This window comes from Aquarana catesbeiana, linkage group LG11 (genome assembly GCF_042186555.1).
Source record: "Aquarana catesbeiana isolate 2022-GZ linkage group LG11, ASM4218655v1, whole genome shotgun sequence".
NCBI classification, from domain to species: Eukaryota; Metazoa; Chordata; class Amphibia; order Anura; family Ranidae; genus Aquarana; species Aquarana catesbeiana.
In genome coordinates, this window is record NC_133334.1 from 51327533 (window position 1) to 51344682 (window position 17150).

A 17150-nucleotide genomic window follows, 5' to 3' on the forward strand; every position below is an offset into this window, starting at 1 on the left:
ATGGCTGCCAGTTTGAGGCCCCTAGTTTAGATGCATACAACATATCATTTTTGTGCATAAATACAGTGTCTTGAAAAAGTATTCATACCTCTTGACATTTTCCACATTTTGTTATGTTACAACCAAAAAAATTAAATGTATTTTATTGAGATTTTATGTGATAGACCAACACAAAGTAGCACATAATTGTAACGTGGAAGGAAAATGATAAATGGTTTTCCAAATTTTTGACAAATAAATATCTGAAAAGAGTGGCATGCATTGGTATTCAGCCCCCTTTACTCTGATACCCCTAACTAAAATCTAGTGGAACCAATTGCCTTCAGAAGTCACCATCTGTGTGTAATTTAATCTCAATATAAATACAGCTGTTCTGTGAAGCCCTCAGCGATTTGTTAGAGAACCTTAGTGAACAAACAGGATCATGAAGGCCAAGGAACACACAAGACAGGTCAAGGATAAAGTTATGGGGAACGTTAAAGCAGGGTTAGGTGATAAAAATATGGAGCAGATGACATGATGCGTACGCACGTCTGAGGGGAGTGGCCTGACGCGGTCCCTGTGCGGGCCCATGGAGGAGGTCCCGGTGAACTGCCGAGAGCCGAGCGGGGTGTGACACCGTGGAGCTCCGGCGGATGAAGGCCCTGGGACTCGGCCACGGTATATACAGCGTTTTAAGTAGCAGAGGGAGGATCGGGGGCAGTCTGGTAAGGTGAGCGGCGGACGGGTGTAAGCACGGCGGTCGGCTCCCACCGTCCTCCCTCTCTCCCCCCCTCCTCCTCCCTCTCCCATTCCTTCCTTGGCTGTTTTGATCTGTCTCCCTACCTGGCGTGGTAGGAGTAAGTGCAGTAGGAAAAACAAAGTGAGCCACCCAGGGAGCCATTCTACCACCCCAGAAATTGATGGACTACGTGCTGGAAGGAGTTCTCTTACGGGGGGTCAGGTAATAACGTCCGAGCTGTGATGGGAAGAAAGAAAACAACTCCCAGGTAATAGACTCCTGAACGGTTTGGAATTATATGTGCAGCGCAGGGAGAAGTTGAACTGTATATATAAAGCTAGTTGAAGGATATATTCTTCTCTGATGCTGGTCAATAATATAAGAGGGATTAACCTGTAAGCTCTAATTTTTATAACCTCGCCCTGCTGTGTTGGTTGGACCCTGGCTGGGAACAACAATTAACTGGTTATGAATATTTAAACTGACAAGTGCATCTATTTATCCATGTTATAATAAAATTCCATCAATACGAGGACAAAGCTAGAATATGGAACAACCTAAGAAGAGCACCCCCATTACAATATGAGAGAGTAAATCTCCAGGTATTCACAGACTTATCAGCTGGAACTTTAGCACGAAGGCGACAACTTAAACCCCTCTTGGAGGGGGGGGGGGTAATCATGTGGAAGGGATTATGTGAGGGCTCCTGTGGTATTTTGCAAAGAAGAACGTCTATCCCCGAGACAGATAAGTTAGGGGTTCCCAGCTTAGGAAAATAGGATAGAAGAAATGACAACAATAAACTTTATGACCTACAATGTTAAAGGTTTAAATACTCCCACTAAGAGATATAAGATCGTAAAAGAACTTAAACAATATGGGGCAGGAGTGGTCTTCTTACAAGAGACCCACCTATCCCACGAGTCTAATGTGAAATTGTATTCCGACAACTTTCCAACCTGGTATTACGTGGATACAATCACAAAGAGAGCTAGAGGTGTTGCAAAAGGGTTTGTGAAAGGTATCAGATTTGCCTTGGAGGATAGGCTGACAGACCCTGAAGGAAGATTCCTCTTCCTAAAAGGCAAACTAGGTGGAATGGAGTGTACATTGGTAAATATCTATGCCCCGAATAAGAATCCGATTGAGTATTTAATGGTTATTTTGGGAAAGTTGATGGAATTTAAAGCGGGGGTCCACCTATCTATCGTTTTTTTTTTTTTTTGAGTTAATTCACAAACTTTTCTTCTCAGCATTACATACTCACATATTATGTGTAATATGTCCGCCTGTGTCAGATTTCGTTGGAAAGAATAACTTATATTATTCACTGAAGGCGGTTTCCATCTTCATTGTGGGCATTTGAAGCCCACAAGCATTTATTTCCTGGATGTGGTGAATGCTGTGCTCCCAGCATTCACCGCTCGTTCCCGCACATGCTCAGTGGCATCCTGGGAAGCCTGAGACTAGCTCCCAGGAGTCTGGGAGAGGCTAGAAACACGCCTACTCCCACGGGAGGAGAACCAGGAAGTGCAAAGAAGACTAGAAAAATAAAAGGTAATTACGGCGATTTACATTTTTTTAAACGGCATGTCAGCATCTAGGCAAGGAAGAGAATACATACAGATATTGTTCAAAATTTGGGTGGAACCCCGCTTTAAGAGCGGGTACGTGATCCTGATGGGAGATTTGAATTCCTGCATGGATCCAATTACAGATAGTACGTCCCGTGTGCAGGGGACAAATAATGTACAATTAAAAAGGATAAAACAAAAATTGCATGGGTGTCAACTAGTTGACAACCATGACATTTGGAGGATCCTTAATGCTAAAAAACAAGATTTCACGTTTTTCTCCCCTGTACACAGGACTTACTCATGGATAGATTATATTTTGGTTGAACATAGAATGATTGAGTGGGTGAAGGACTCCGGTATAGAAATTTCAACACTTTCGGATCACTCCCCAGTAAAAATGAAGAAGGTAGTCCCGGGTATTCATAGACAATCATACGCTTGGTGTCTAAACAAAGATTTGATTCGAGAGAAGGAGACTTCAGAATTCATGAAAAAGGAATTAGAACAATACTTTGAAACAAACGACACAGAGGAGGTCTCGGGGTCCACCCTGTGGGAGGCGCACAAGGCCTACATAAGGGGGATCCTCATAGAAGTAGGTACAAGGAGGAAAAAAGAGAGAACTGAGAAAATCAAAAAACTAACGGGAGAGATTTTTAGAGTAGAGCAAGAACATAGGATACAACAGGGCACTCAGAAAGAAGTATATCGAAAGTTAATAATAAAAAGGGATGAACTGAAGGATCTTATGGAACATGAAACAACTAGAACATTTAATAGAATAGCGAAAGAAAGATACCAGTGGGGAAATAAGTCTAGTAAACATCTTGCCCGGATGCTGCAAAAGAAAAAAAGCTATAAACTATATAGAAAAAATTCAAACAAAAGGAGGTGAGGTGGTCAATTCTACCTACGGAATGTTTTAAAAATTTGGGACAAGAAGTATAAACATCTTAAAAAAAAAAAATATTAAAAGCCAGCAGCTACAAATACTGCAGCTGTTGACTTTTAATATACGGACACTTACCTGTCCAGGGAGCCCGCGATGTCGGCAGCCGAAGCCGATCCGTCCTTCGGCTCTCGGCTGCTGCTACCGCCATCCTCGGTAAGGGAATAAGGAAGTGAAGCCGTGCGGCTTCACTTCCTGGTTCCCTACTGCGCATGCACGAGTCACGCTGAGCACCTCTCAGGTCCCTGCTGTGTTCTGGGACCTGTGTGTTTCCCAGAATACAGTGGGGGAGGACGGGGTAGGCGCCGGAAGTGGCATAGATCACCGCAAGCGCCGCGGTGATCTATGCCAGGAAGTGGGAGCAAATACCTGTATTAGAGAGGTATCTGCTCCCTCCTCCCCCCTGAAAGGTGCCAAATGTGACACCGGAGGGGGGGGAATCCAAAAAGTGGAAGTTCCATTTTTGGGTGGAACTCCACTTTAATGGGCATTATAATTCTCCACTAATTGCGTTAAAAGATAACACATTTTTTGCACCAGGGGAAAAGATAACAGGGGGAAATTGTATAAAAAAAGACACGATACAGTTAAGGGATATAGTTAAAAAAAGAAAAATTCTTTCACTTCAAGAGTTAAAACACAATAGCGATTTTAGGTTGATCGATGAGTGGCGGTATCTCCAGCTGTACCACTTTATTCAGAGTCTTCCTCACCCTATTAGATCAGGGGAAGAGTTGACTCCGTTGGAACGGTTATGCACGGTAGATAACTCAAAAAATATGATATCTAAGTTGTATAAACTTTTGTTGAAGGTGGAGGAGGTTGAGATCCCGCCATATATTAGGAAATGGGAACAGGATTTGGGGTCACATAGGGATAATATCACTATTGCAAAAATATTGAACTTGGCTCATAGTTCATCAGTGGACACCAAAACTGCGGAAATGAATTATTAATGTTTAACTAGATGGTATGCAACACCAGACAAACTCAGTAAATATCAAAAGGATAAATCAGCAGATTGTTGGCGCAGTTGTAAGGAGGTAGGGACAATGGCACACCTATGGTGGGAGTGTCCCAAAATTAAAATATTTTGGAAAAAGATTATTCATCACATAAAAGAAATTACTGAACAGAAACAGCGGAGGATCCGTGGTTAGTGTTGCTTCATGGAGTAGAGGGAGATGTGAAACAATACAAGGAGTCATTGATACTGCATCTGTTAAACGCTGCTAAAAAACTCATCCCCAAGAAACGGCAAGAGGAGGAAAGTCCATCAATATAGGAGTGGATTGATTCTGTTGAGGAAACATTTAAAATGGAACGTTTGAGAGTAAATTTCGAAGAGAATAATGATGGGTTTAGAGTGAAGTGGGACTGTTGGAGGGAGTTTAAAAGATCATGGAGTTATGTTGTGGAATTAAGAATATAGTCTTACTATTAGAAGAGTAGAAGAATTAAAGCTTTTTTAAGGCAAATAGGCAGAGGTGATGAGGAGTGGTGGGAGGGAGGGTGGGCATAGATTAGGTTTTAGATTGGGTACTAAGGATTGGTATCATTGGAAACGCTCTGATGTATTAACTTTATTAGTGTATATTCTAAGCTATAATCATGTGACAAAGTGTTGGGACAACAATGAGCCGTAATGGTGATTTAGGCTTCCCAAATAGAGTTCGCTGAAGTGGCAAAAAAAAGAAAAAAAAAAAAACAAAACAAAAAAAAGGTTATAAAAATATATCCAAAGCTTTGAACATCTCAGGCAGGGAGCACCGTTCAATCCATCATCTGAAAATGGAAAAAGTATGACACAACTGCAAACCTACCAAGATATGGCCATTCACCTAAACTGACAGGTCGGGCAAAGGGGAGCATTTATCAGAGAAGCAGCCAAGAGGCCCCTGGTAACTCTGGAGGAGCTGCAGAGATCCACAACTCACATGGGAGAATCTGTCCACAGGACAACTATTAGTTGTGCACTCCACAAATCTAGCCTTTATGGAAGAGTGGCAAGAAGAAAGCCATTGTTGAAAGAAAGCCATAAAAAGTCCTATTTGCAGTTTGCGAGAAGCCATGTGGGGGACAAAGCAAACATGTGTAAGAAGGTGCTCTGGTCAGATGAGACCAAAATTGAACTTTTTGACATAAAAACAAAAGACTGTCTAGTGGAAAACTAACACTGCACATCAGCCTGAACACACCATCCCCACTGTGAAACATGGTGGTGGCAGTATCATGTTGTAGGGATGCTTTTCTTCAGCAAGGACGGGGAAGCTGGTCAGAGTTGATGGCAAGATGGATGGAGCCAAATACAGGGCAATCTTAGAAGAAAACCTGTTATAGGGCGTACACACAGTCGGACTTTGTTCGGACATTCCGACAACAAAATCCTAGGATTTTTTCCGACGGATGTTGGCTCAAACTTGTCTTGCATACACACGGTCACACAAAGTTGTCGGAAAATCCGATCGTTCTGAACGCGGTGACGTAAAACACGTACGTCGGGACTATAAACGGGGCAGTGGCCAATAGCTTTCATCTCTTTATTTATTCTGAGCATGCGTGGCACTTTGTCCGTCGGATTTGTGTACACACGATCGGAATTTCCGACAACGGATTTTGTTGTCGGAAAATTTTATCTCCTGCTCTCCAACTTTGTGTGTCGGAAAATCCGATGGAAAATGTCCGATGGAGCCCACACACTGTCGGAATTTCCGACGACACGATCCGAACGGACATTTTCCATCGGAAAATCCGACCGTGTGTACGGGGCATTAGAGTCTGCAAAAGACTTGAGACTGGGACGGAGGTTCACCTTCCAGCAGGACAATGACCCTAAACATACAGCCAGAGCTACAATGGAATGGTTTAGATGAAAGCACATTCATGTGTTAGAATAGCCCAGCCAAAGTCCAGATCTAAAGCTAATTGAGAATCTGTGGAGAGACTTGAAAATTGCTGTTCACAGATGCTCTCCATCCAATCTCACAAAGCTTGAGCTAGTTTGCAAAGAAGAATGGGCAACAATGTCACTCTAGATATGCAAAGCTGGTAGAGACATCCCCAGAAAGACTTGCAGCTGTAATTGCAGCGAAAAGTGGTTCTACAAAGTATTGACTCAGGGGGGCTGAATACAAATGCACACCACACTTTTCACATGTAGCACTAACTCACGGTGGAGCTGCTGGTTTAAGCGGGTCTGTTACCTTCACCTTGGTTTCACCGGCACCGGGTCTAGGGGTTCCGTTGAGTTTACTTCTGGACGACACTTGCACCAACACTGGAGTACGTTTTCAATGCTTTATTGAACAAACAAACTTTAGGAAGTAGCAGGAAAAAGGCGGAAAAGGAAACTTTCAGGAGAAACTCAAATATCTTCTTATAGAATCTTAGTGACAAATGTCCTGGTAGAATTCAGATAATTAGGTGGAATGAGCTCCCCCTGTGGGACACACTCCTTGCTCGTCTGGATAGGCCTCTCTCACCGGTCTAGCAGCCAGCACGCAGCACGAATCAAAAGTCTCTGCCACAGACTCATTTGGGGGGTAAATCCGTACAATCCTCTGCCACAGGATGTATCAGATTTTCTCTGCAGTGAAAGTCAGTCACAGTGCCTGAACCTTTAAGCCGAACTGGCAACACTATGCTGTATAGTTACTTCTTTTGGATACGTCCTTCGACCGAGTCACCAGGCCCCTCTATAGACCAGCACGCTGCGTGATCTCTCCAAGACGGGTCCTCCCCTGGGATCTCCTTGGCCGCCCAGCTTCGTCACACAGGACCGACAGCTCAGAACCATTCCTCGGCCGCGGTGGTAGGCCCCAGACAAGCCTCTGGACCCACCCCTGTGCCGCAGCATCGCGGGCCTCCCGATCGGAGGACCACGAGGTAGCTCCTTAATGCATACCTGTCGGCCAGGAGGGCCAGCAGGTGGCTGTGTAAAAAAACCCTAGAGCATGGCGTCTGTCCCATAAATACCCTCTTCCCAGCATGCAACTCGGAGGACCATCTCCACCGAGCTTGCCTCCGTGACAGAGGAGCATCTATACACTTCGACACAATGCCTTTCCACACATAGACCAGTGGTAACAGCGACACCCACCGGTCAGCACGAAAGCACACACAACGTCAGCCAAGCTGGAACAGAGATGAACTTTTAACCTTCCTAACACACAATTTACTAAATTTACCTTACCTGCGGTAGATTGTAAATCTACCAGCACTACACACATATTTGTAAAATAATTTGACAACCATTTATTATTTTCCTTCCACTTCACCATTATGTGCCACTTTGTGTTGGTCTATCACATAAAATCCCAATAAAATACATTTACATTCTTGGTTGTAACATGACAAAATGTGGAAAATTTCAAGGATTATGAATGCTTTTTGTAACAAAACGTCTCCACACTCCGCTTGAGTGCTTTCGTCAAATACCACTTCCTCCCAGTCTGGATATAGATATCAGATATTTCAACCGCTCACAAGCACAAAACAAGCCGATACTTGTTTAGTTGCTAAACATGGACTCTTTTTATTAGACCCAAAATACAAGTCTTTATATGCAGTTAAAGAGGAGGTTCCCCCCTTCTGCTCATATTACTCATTTACCCAGACTAGGTGACTCAGAGACATGACCTTTAGGACAGACTTGCCGTCTTTTAGCTCAGAAGACACAATTAACATTATCATAAATAGAAACACAGAAAACCTCACAATAGCAGAGTTAATTAACACAAACAACAATGGGTGAAAGAATCTTAGAGCCCACACTAGCCTTATTTACAATAAACACATTATAGCAGACAACAGGTGGCTGGAGTTGATGACATCAGCATCTTCTATGAGCCCCAATATTATGAATCAGTCACTATTTATAATATGGCATATACAGGGTTCCCAGAGTCTGTGTGTGTCTTGGGGGGATATGGACCTAAATCCAAAGTAACACCACCTCAAGGGTCCCCAGGCATACAGCTCACAAAGAGCACTGTTCCCCCAAATGCCTGGGCCCATGATCAGTAGGCAAGAGGCTAGCATTCAGTCCCCTCCAAAAGCCTCTGTCCTGGCTAGGTCTGTCACACTTTTTCAAGGCACTGTTATTATGCAGCACTATAGTAATCAATGAGCCCATAGACGTCTGCATCTACATCAGAGAATGTACACTGTGTTTAGCCACACAAAAAGTAGGGCACAACTGCATCCAGGGCCACACATACCTGTAAATGTTATGCGTGTTCGTGCATGATTCCGCATAAACATATGCATGCATACACACAGAAGCCATTAGCAGAATTGTATGCTTCCAAATGTGTCTAAACACCAGTACTTTAGGCACGTATTTACTCTTCTGCTAGCTCTGCCATCAAGCCAAACCATGCAGAAATTAAGTATATGCCCATGTGAGTGAAGCCCTAAAGTAAACGTTACATCATGGCTTCTATGTTTCTGAGTGTATAATATTATCCATCGACTGACAGGAAACGAAAGATTTATGTGTTATTTTCTTCGATAGTCTCATATAGCCAAGGTCTATTCTTAGCTGCACGAATCCTCTGATTAATGATCCCTAATGTATAAAGTTACATCAGAACTTCTAGAAAGTGGAGTGTACAGGGCAGGAAAATAAAGACTTAAAGTGATTGTAAAAATATTTAACAAAAAAAATAACAAACATGGTATACTTACCCACTCTGTGCAATGTTTCTGCACAGAGCAGCACCAATCTTCCTCTTTTCGGGCCACCGACTGCTGCTGCTGGCTCCCAAGTTCATCCATACATAGTGCGTGCGGCTCAGCTCCACCACACTCTGCTCCCTCCTTACTGGCTGTAATTTACAGCAGCAGGAGCCAATTGTTCCCGCTGCTGCCTCTGAGCCAGTTAGGAGAAAGAGAGCAGCGATGCTGCTCTCAGGCACAGTGGTGGATTGACATCAGGCGCAGAAAAGTGTAAGGGGGGGCTGGGGGGACCTGCACACAGATGCATTAAGAAACCTTCTGCATTTAGATCTACTTTAAAGTAAGCGTAAGTCATATTGTGCTTGAATGTTATTAAAAATTACCTTTCCTTTTCAATCTGCAGCGCTGTAATTTTCTGAAAATGCAATATGGCTACCTGGAGGTGTTCTGTACACAGAATTTGTACAGAACGCCCCCCCAGAAACATCATTTCCTGCTTGTGTGATTGGCTCAATGGTTTACCCAGAAGTCTGCACTAAGATACAATTCATATTTCAGGCATTTCTTGCAACAAAAATTTCATTTTTGGTGAGATACTCCTAATAGCAAATTGTGTCTAAAGGGATGCAGATGCTGCAGCTTTCCTCATTAGTTCCCTGCAGCTGCAGCAGCTGATTGAGAATTATGAAACCACTCCCATTAGATTCACTTTCTCACATGGACACAGACAAACACACAGGGATTTCTTCAGAATAACAAACGGTAGGAATCTACATTTCTTGTTTTCGGGCAGTTGTTTAAAAATCTCCATGTCCCAGATAGTCCAAGTCTATGCTTAGCTATATGCATCATCTGATTAACCACTTAATAGCTTGCATATACCCCTTCATTACCAGGTCATTTTTCAGCACTTTGATAGTTTGAATGACAACTACTACTTTTATATATCACTTTTTGTAAACAAATACAGCTTTCTTTTGGTGGTATTTAACCACTTCAGCCCCGGAAGGATTTACTCCCTTCCTGACCAGAGCATTTTTTGTGATTCGGCACGGCGTCGTTTTAGCTGACAATTGCGTGGTCGTGCAACATTGTACCCAAACAAAATTAATGTCCTTTTTTCCTACAAATAGAGCTTTCTTTTGGTGGTATTTGATCACCTCTGCGGTTTTTATTTTTTGAGCTATAGACAAAAAAAGAGCGACAAATTTGGAAAAAAGCAATATTTTTAACTTTTTGCTATAATAAATATCCCCAAAAATATATATAAAACAAATTTCTTCCACAGTTTAGGCCGATATGTATTCTACATATTTTTGGTAAAAAAAAAATCGCAATAAGTGTATATTTATTGGTTTGCGCAAAAGTTATAGCGTCTATAAAATAAGGAATAGATTTATGGCATTTTTATCTTTCATTTTTTTTTTTACTAGTAATGGTGGTGATCTGCGATTTTTATTGTGACTGCGACATTACAGCGGACAGATTGGACACTTTTGACACTATTTTGGGACCAGTGACATTTATACAGCGATCAGAGCTAAAAATAGCCACTGATTACTGTATAAATGTCACTGGCAGGGAAGGGGTTAAACACTAGCGGGCGATCAAGGGGTTAAGTGTGTTCCCTCAGTGTGTTCTAACTGTAGGGGGGATGGGCTCACTACAACATGACAGAGATCACTGCTCCCGATGACAGGGAGCAGTAGATCTCTGTCATGTTGCTAGGCAGAACAGGGAAATGCCTTGTTTACATAGGCATCTCCTCATTCTGCCTCTCCTCACCGCAATCGCAGGCTGCTGGTGAACATAGAGTTCGCGGGACCCGCGGGTACAGCAGGAATTTCTAATGGACGTACGGGTATGCCCTTTTACCTGCCCCTGCCATTCTGCTGACGTAAATCGTCGTGCAGCATGTGGTTAACTTGTTGCTGCCCGGCCACAGCACATTAACTGGGCCAGGGTGGCAAGTGCAGACTGGATCACAGACCTGTAAGCCATCTAGCTGAGGGGAGTGCATGCATCCTGTGACCAGCGTTGTGATTCCTATAGTAATGCTGTTATTGGCCCACAGCTATCACATGGTACCTAGGTAAAACACAGCACCCTATACCATATGCTAGATGTGGGCCAATCACAGCACACAATAGTAAATAACAGATGTTATGAATGTAAGCCATTCATGACAGTTCAAAACATTGCTGTTACAGTGATCATCACTGTAACAGCAATCAAAGTGTGAAAAAAAAATACCTGATGACCCCCACCCCCAGAATAGTACAGTGCCACTATGGCAACACTGAACTACTCTGATAAAATTATGTAAAAAAATAGCAAAAAAAAAAATAAAGAGTTAAAAAATGTTTTAAATGTGAAAAACATACTGTCACTAGTCAGTTTACCTGATAATGACTCGCACCGCACTGGTGGCAGCATGTAAAAATAAAAAATGTGAAAAAGAAAAAAATGTATTTAATTTTTACATTTTCCAAACAATTGTGACAAAAAAACTCACCATGCCTCTTACTAAATACCTTGCACCGTCTACTTTCCAAAAAGGGGTCAGTTGGGGGTGTTTATATTGTCCTGGCATTTTAAGGTGCTCAAGAAATTATATAGACCGTCAGTACATCAGGTATGATCAATTTTCAAATATATATACCATAGTTTGTAGATGCTATAACTTTCACACAAACCAAATAATAAACACCTATTGGGATTTTATTTTTTTACCAAAGACATGTAGCAGAATACATTTTTGCCTAAATTTATGAAGAAATTTGATTTTATTGGATATGTTTTACAACAGCCGAATTATAGGGGAGTTCGACTATTTGTTCGGCCCGCCAAATGACCACAATGCACTGTGCCGCTGCACAGTGCTTTGGAAGCCCTGATTGGCTGAAGCAATGAAAGTTTTCCCCAGTCAAGGCATCATACAGACGAAATTTCCCCTTTTACATTATGGGAAACGCAAAATGCGTCATGCTGCGTTTCAAGTTCAGTTAAATCTGGTAGCAGACATAAAAAAATCACTCATAGTCGGTAGCAGCTGACCTCAGGTTAGAGCAAGAAAAACTATCCTCTTTGATGAGACAAGAGACTAACATACAGATATTGAGGGCTAGGAATATTTACTATGAACAAGGGAATAAATCAGGCAAACTGCTGGCCCATTCACTTAGGGAAATTTCCCAGAGAAACTGTGTTCCACATATCGACTGATGGAGGGAATCGTAGTATCCAGCGAAATTGCTGCGATTTTTCGAGAATACTATTTGTCGCTATATAATCTGCAGACTAACATGTCGTCAGATTAGAAAAAGCAACAATCAATTCGAGACTACCTCTCCTCTTCTGGACTACAATCAATATCTGAAGACGCGTCTGAACTACTAAACTCGGCGATAGCAATTGATGAATATATGAGGGCGATTAATATGCTTAAGCCCTATAAAGCTCATGGCCCTGATCGTTATACGGTAGCGTAATTTAAGGCATTTGCTTCCACTCTAGGTCCGAGATTCGTAAAAGCATTTAATTCCCTTTTAGAAGATCGGCCTATACCGAGAGACACTCTTAGGGCACATATTACTGTTATTCCCAAGGAGGGTAAGGACCATGCCCAATGTAAGAATTACAGACCTATCTCATTATTAAATGTTGATCTAAAAATTTTTACAAGGATATTAGCCACAAGGCTACAACCTCTCCTTCAAACGGTCATCCAACCTGGTCCAACTAGGTTTCATGCCTACCAAAGAGGCAAAGGACAACACCACTAGAGCCTTAGATATTATCCACTTGGCTCAGTCTCGCAAAATATCAATGTGTTTGTTGTCCTCTGAATCAGAAAAGGCCTTTGACAGGGGGGACTGGATATTTTTGAAGGAGACGTTGACCCATATTGGCGTAGGAAAGGCGTTTGGTAAATGGAAGGAGGCCATATATTCTGCTCCATCTGCGGCTGTAACAGTTAATGAGGGGACATCCTCTTATTTTAATATGAGTAATAGTACAAGACAAGGTTGTCCCTTGTCTCCATTGATTTTTATATTAACCCTTGAGTCATTGTTCGACGCAGTACTGATATTCAAGGTTGTTTGATCGATAAGTCGGAGCATAAAATTGCTGCTTTTTCAGACGATATATTGTTTTTTATTACTTCACCAGAAACCACGCTACCAAATTTACCAAAGTGAGTTTGATCATTATAGCCCACTTTCGAATTTTAAAATTAACGTTCAAAAATCGGAAATATTGAATATCTCGTTGTCAATTACACGAGTACAGGCTCTTCAAGCATCGTTTTCTTTTCCATCTTTCATCTTCGACATATCTAGGAGTCAAATTGACTTCCTCAATAGAAAAAGTTTTTAAAGCAAATTTTCCACCACTATTACGGGAACTCTCTTCGGATTTGGAAAGATGCAATAAAGATCCCTACACATGGATGGACAGGAATGCTTTTCTCAAAATGAATAGAGTATTGTATCTTTTTCAGACTCTGCCAATAGCCATTCCAGGATCTTTTCTGAAATCACTACGTAGTGCTTTTATCAGATTTATTTGGGCAAAAAAGCATCCCCGCTTATATTTTCATTATTTAGCTATGCCAAAAACTCAGGGAGGCATGGCCTTCCCAGATCCAATAAGATATTATAAAGCAGTACACCTCGCTAGGGTACTAGCCTGGTGTAGAGATGAGGGACATAAATCCTGGGTAGCGATTGAACAATCATGTACGGAGATCCCACTCCGATGCCTGCCATGGCTGCTGCTAAAAACATTGGGCTCTTTAGGAAATCATCCCCTGATAGGGGCAACCCTAAGAATTATCCAACAAAGTCATCTGTTTTCACAATCGGAGGGAGAAACGGCTCTATCCAGTCCTGAGCAACCCGTCATTTCCCCCAGGCTATACAGATAGCCTCTTTAAACAAACTATGTAATTATGTAAATTTTCGACTAGGCGACTTCTTTGAAGCATCAAGGTTGAAGACCTGGACGGAAATTCAGTTGCTGTTTAGCCCGCCACTGTGTAAGCAACAGCTTACACATTTTCTCACCTCCCTTATGTGTGGGGACAGATCAGACCGCCCAAATACACCACTGGAAAACCTGTGTCTGATAGAAAAGACGTCCGCCCATGGGGTATCTGAGGTATACAAAATATTAATAGATCCTCCGGTGTACTCTGTTCCTATATTCCTTCAGAAATGTGAAAGAGATTTAGACATTACATTCTCTAAAGAGCAACAGAGCCATATCTATACTTTGCCCACTATTCCTCAACAGCTAGTAAGTACCAAGAGCTATGCTACAAAATCCTTACAAGGTGGTATAAAGTCCCATCACTACTACAAAAAATGTATCCGGAAAAGACGAATACTTGTTGGTGTTGTGGAGAGTCAGAGGGTAATATGCTACATATCTTTTGGTCATGTCGGAACTTAGTGGATTTCTAGTCCAAAGTCTGAGACAATATAGGACGGTTAACAGACTGTGATCTCGGATCTGACCCAGCAAGATATCTACTCCACCTCTCAGATTTTTCTAAACGTAAATATCAAAACTCAGTTGCCCATCTTCTGAATGCAGCAAAGGCCTGTATTCCAGCCTATTGGAAGCGGGAGCTACCCCCCTCGATCTCGTTATTGCTAAAAAAAAAATAGCCGATATACATGTTATGATAAAAAGGTATCGCAATTATGCAAGGTAAGGAGAAGAAATTTAATAAGAAATGGAAACTATGGTCCCGCTTCATATGCACCAGGGAATATGGCAATGCACTTGTGGAGGGGGTTTTAAGGGGAAGGAGGAGAGAGAACCCAACTCTCCTTGTAGAAAAGCTCCCCTTTTTTGTTTGTTTGATCTCTCTGTTTAAATAATGGCCTTATATATATCCGTTGAAAACAGAACATTTGTGTTTTGATAGGCATGCAACAAAATTTGTTTTGTTTATATGTATAAAAAAAATTTGAAATAAAATATAGAATTTAAAAAAGGAAAAGAGAAAAAGGGAAGGAAAAGAGTCAAATGGGCAAACAGCCGAACATTGGCTGTTTGCCCATTTGAAGAACACCCGAATTATTGTGGCGTTCGACCATTTGTTTGGCCCGCCAAATAACCACAATGCACTGTGCCGCTGCACAGTGCTTTGGAAGCCCTGATTGGCTGAAGCAATGAAAGCTTTGGCCAGTCAGGGCACAGAGTCCTGTCAGAGCCATGATTGGAGAAAGTAATGATGACTCTATCCAATCATGGCTCATTGCTCTTAGTCTCGCCCCACAGTATAAAAATACTCTCCACATAGCGGCCATTTGCAGTGTGATATTGGCGTCTCCGTTTAATTTGTCAGGGCAGGTTTCCTGCAGTATATATCAGTGCATTACTGCACGTTTAACACAGTATATATCAGTGCAATACTGTACATTTAATGCAGTATATATCAGTACATTACTGCATGTTTAACGCAGTATATTGTAGTGTGTCTGTGGAATGTGTGTAGTGAGTACTCAAGTTAAAATGCACCAAACACCACTTTCTATTGAATAAAGTGCACCCATGTACACACTTCCACATCTTTATTACATTTTGTTAATAAGCACCCCACCCCCCACCCCATCAGGTCTGAGAGGCCAACAAGGAGAAAAGAGGCAGATGTTCCCATGGCACTGTGAGAGGGCCAGCAGCGTATGTGTCCAAAGGCAAAGTTGGACATGGTCTGTCCTCAGGCAGGGCATAATTTCCTCTGTTTAGTAATGTTGTACGTTCATGCAGAGGAGGTGGTGGACTGGCTTACTAAACCATTACCATCCTCCTGTTTTGTGTATATATAGTGTATACAGCTATATGTGTGTGACATCCAGGTAGAACAGAAATAAATAATCCCCAAATAATGGCTCCAGTGCGATCATTCGCCCTGGCCTGGGCCCAGTCTGACTTGAGTGGAGAAGAGAGAGAATGACTGACTCTGCAGAGAAGCACAGGGAAGTGTACGGAGGAATGGCTAGATTTCACAAGTGCAGTGCAGGAGAAGTCACTGTTTGACTGAGGCAGCGGCTGAGCCTGAGGCCTGCGGCACCGGAACTTACCGTTACTCACAGGCGCAGCTCGCTCAGGACTCAATCCACATGCCCAGTCAATCAACTCCACGGGAAACCGGAAGTGACAACGCGGTGACACGAAAAGCACCACCCACCGTCCTACGGTACCCACCAATCAAAAAAAGGAAAGGGACAAATCTGACAAATGATTGTAGAGTGTTTGCGGGAGCTTCCCATAGACCAATGTGTTTCTGGCGCCCGGACACTCTTAAAGTTGCTTTTTTTTAAAAAAAAATTTCAAGAATAGCTTAGAGGAGGGGGCTCCTGTGCGCCCCTATGGACGGGCCGCCACTGGTTTTTCGCCTTCCTCTGGATCAACTGTGGGTGAAGGATTGTGTATATGGGATTGCATTTTTTTTTTTAGGTTGAACTAGATGGACTTGTGTCTTTTTTCAACCTGACTAACTATGTAACTATATACAAACACTTCTGGTGGCTTCAGCCAAATGTTTACAGGTTACCTGTTTAGAGTTACAGAGGAGGTCTGGTCCTAGAATTATTGCTCTTGCTCTAATGTTCATGGCGAAACCTCACATGTGTGGTTTGAACACAGTTTACATATGCTTATATGTAAACTTATGTATGTGTTTGCTTTTTGAATGATGGGGCACTTTAACTTTTTTTTTTCTTATTTATTTTACTTTTTTTTTTTTTACATTTTACACTGTCCCTTTATTTTTTTTAATCACTATTACCGCTATTACAAGAAATGTAAACATCCCTTGTAATAGAAATAAAGATGACAGGTCCTACACAGATATCTAGGTCAGCCTTTTTCAACCATGGTGCCTATAGGTTTCTTCACGTGTGCCTTGGCAAAATGCCTAAAAATTGGCCAAAAACTGTATACAAGCCGGTCGGTAGCAGAAGCCTGCCTTTTAGTTATACAAAGTTGCAGATTTTCATTCTGCACCATTACAACCCTTTAGCCGCCAATGACCTCATTGGTTGAGAAGGTCACTGGACGCCTGCACAACATCCTTTTTTGACCCTCCCCTGCCCCTCTCTGTCAGCACAGGGGTCACATTAGCTGAGTGAGGGAGAGAAACCGAAGGGAGAAGAGAAACATTGGAATACTAGTCAGTACCAGACTGTAAAGGTATAGTTGCTTTGGA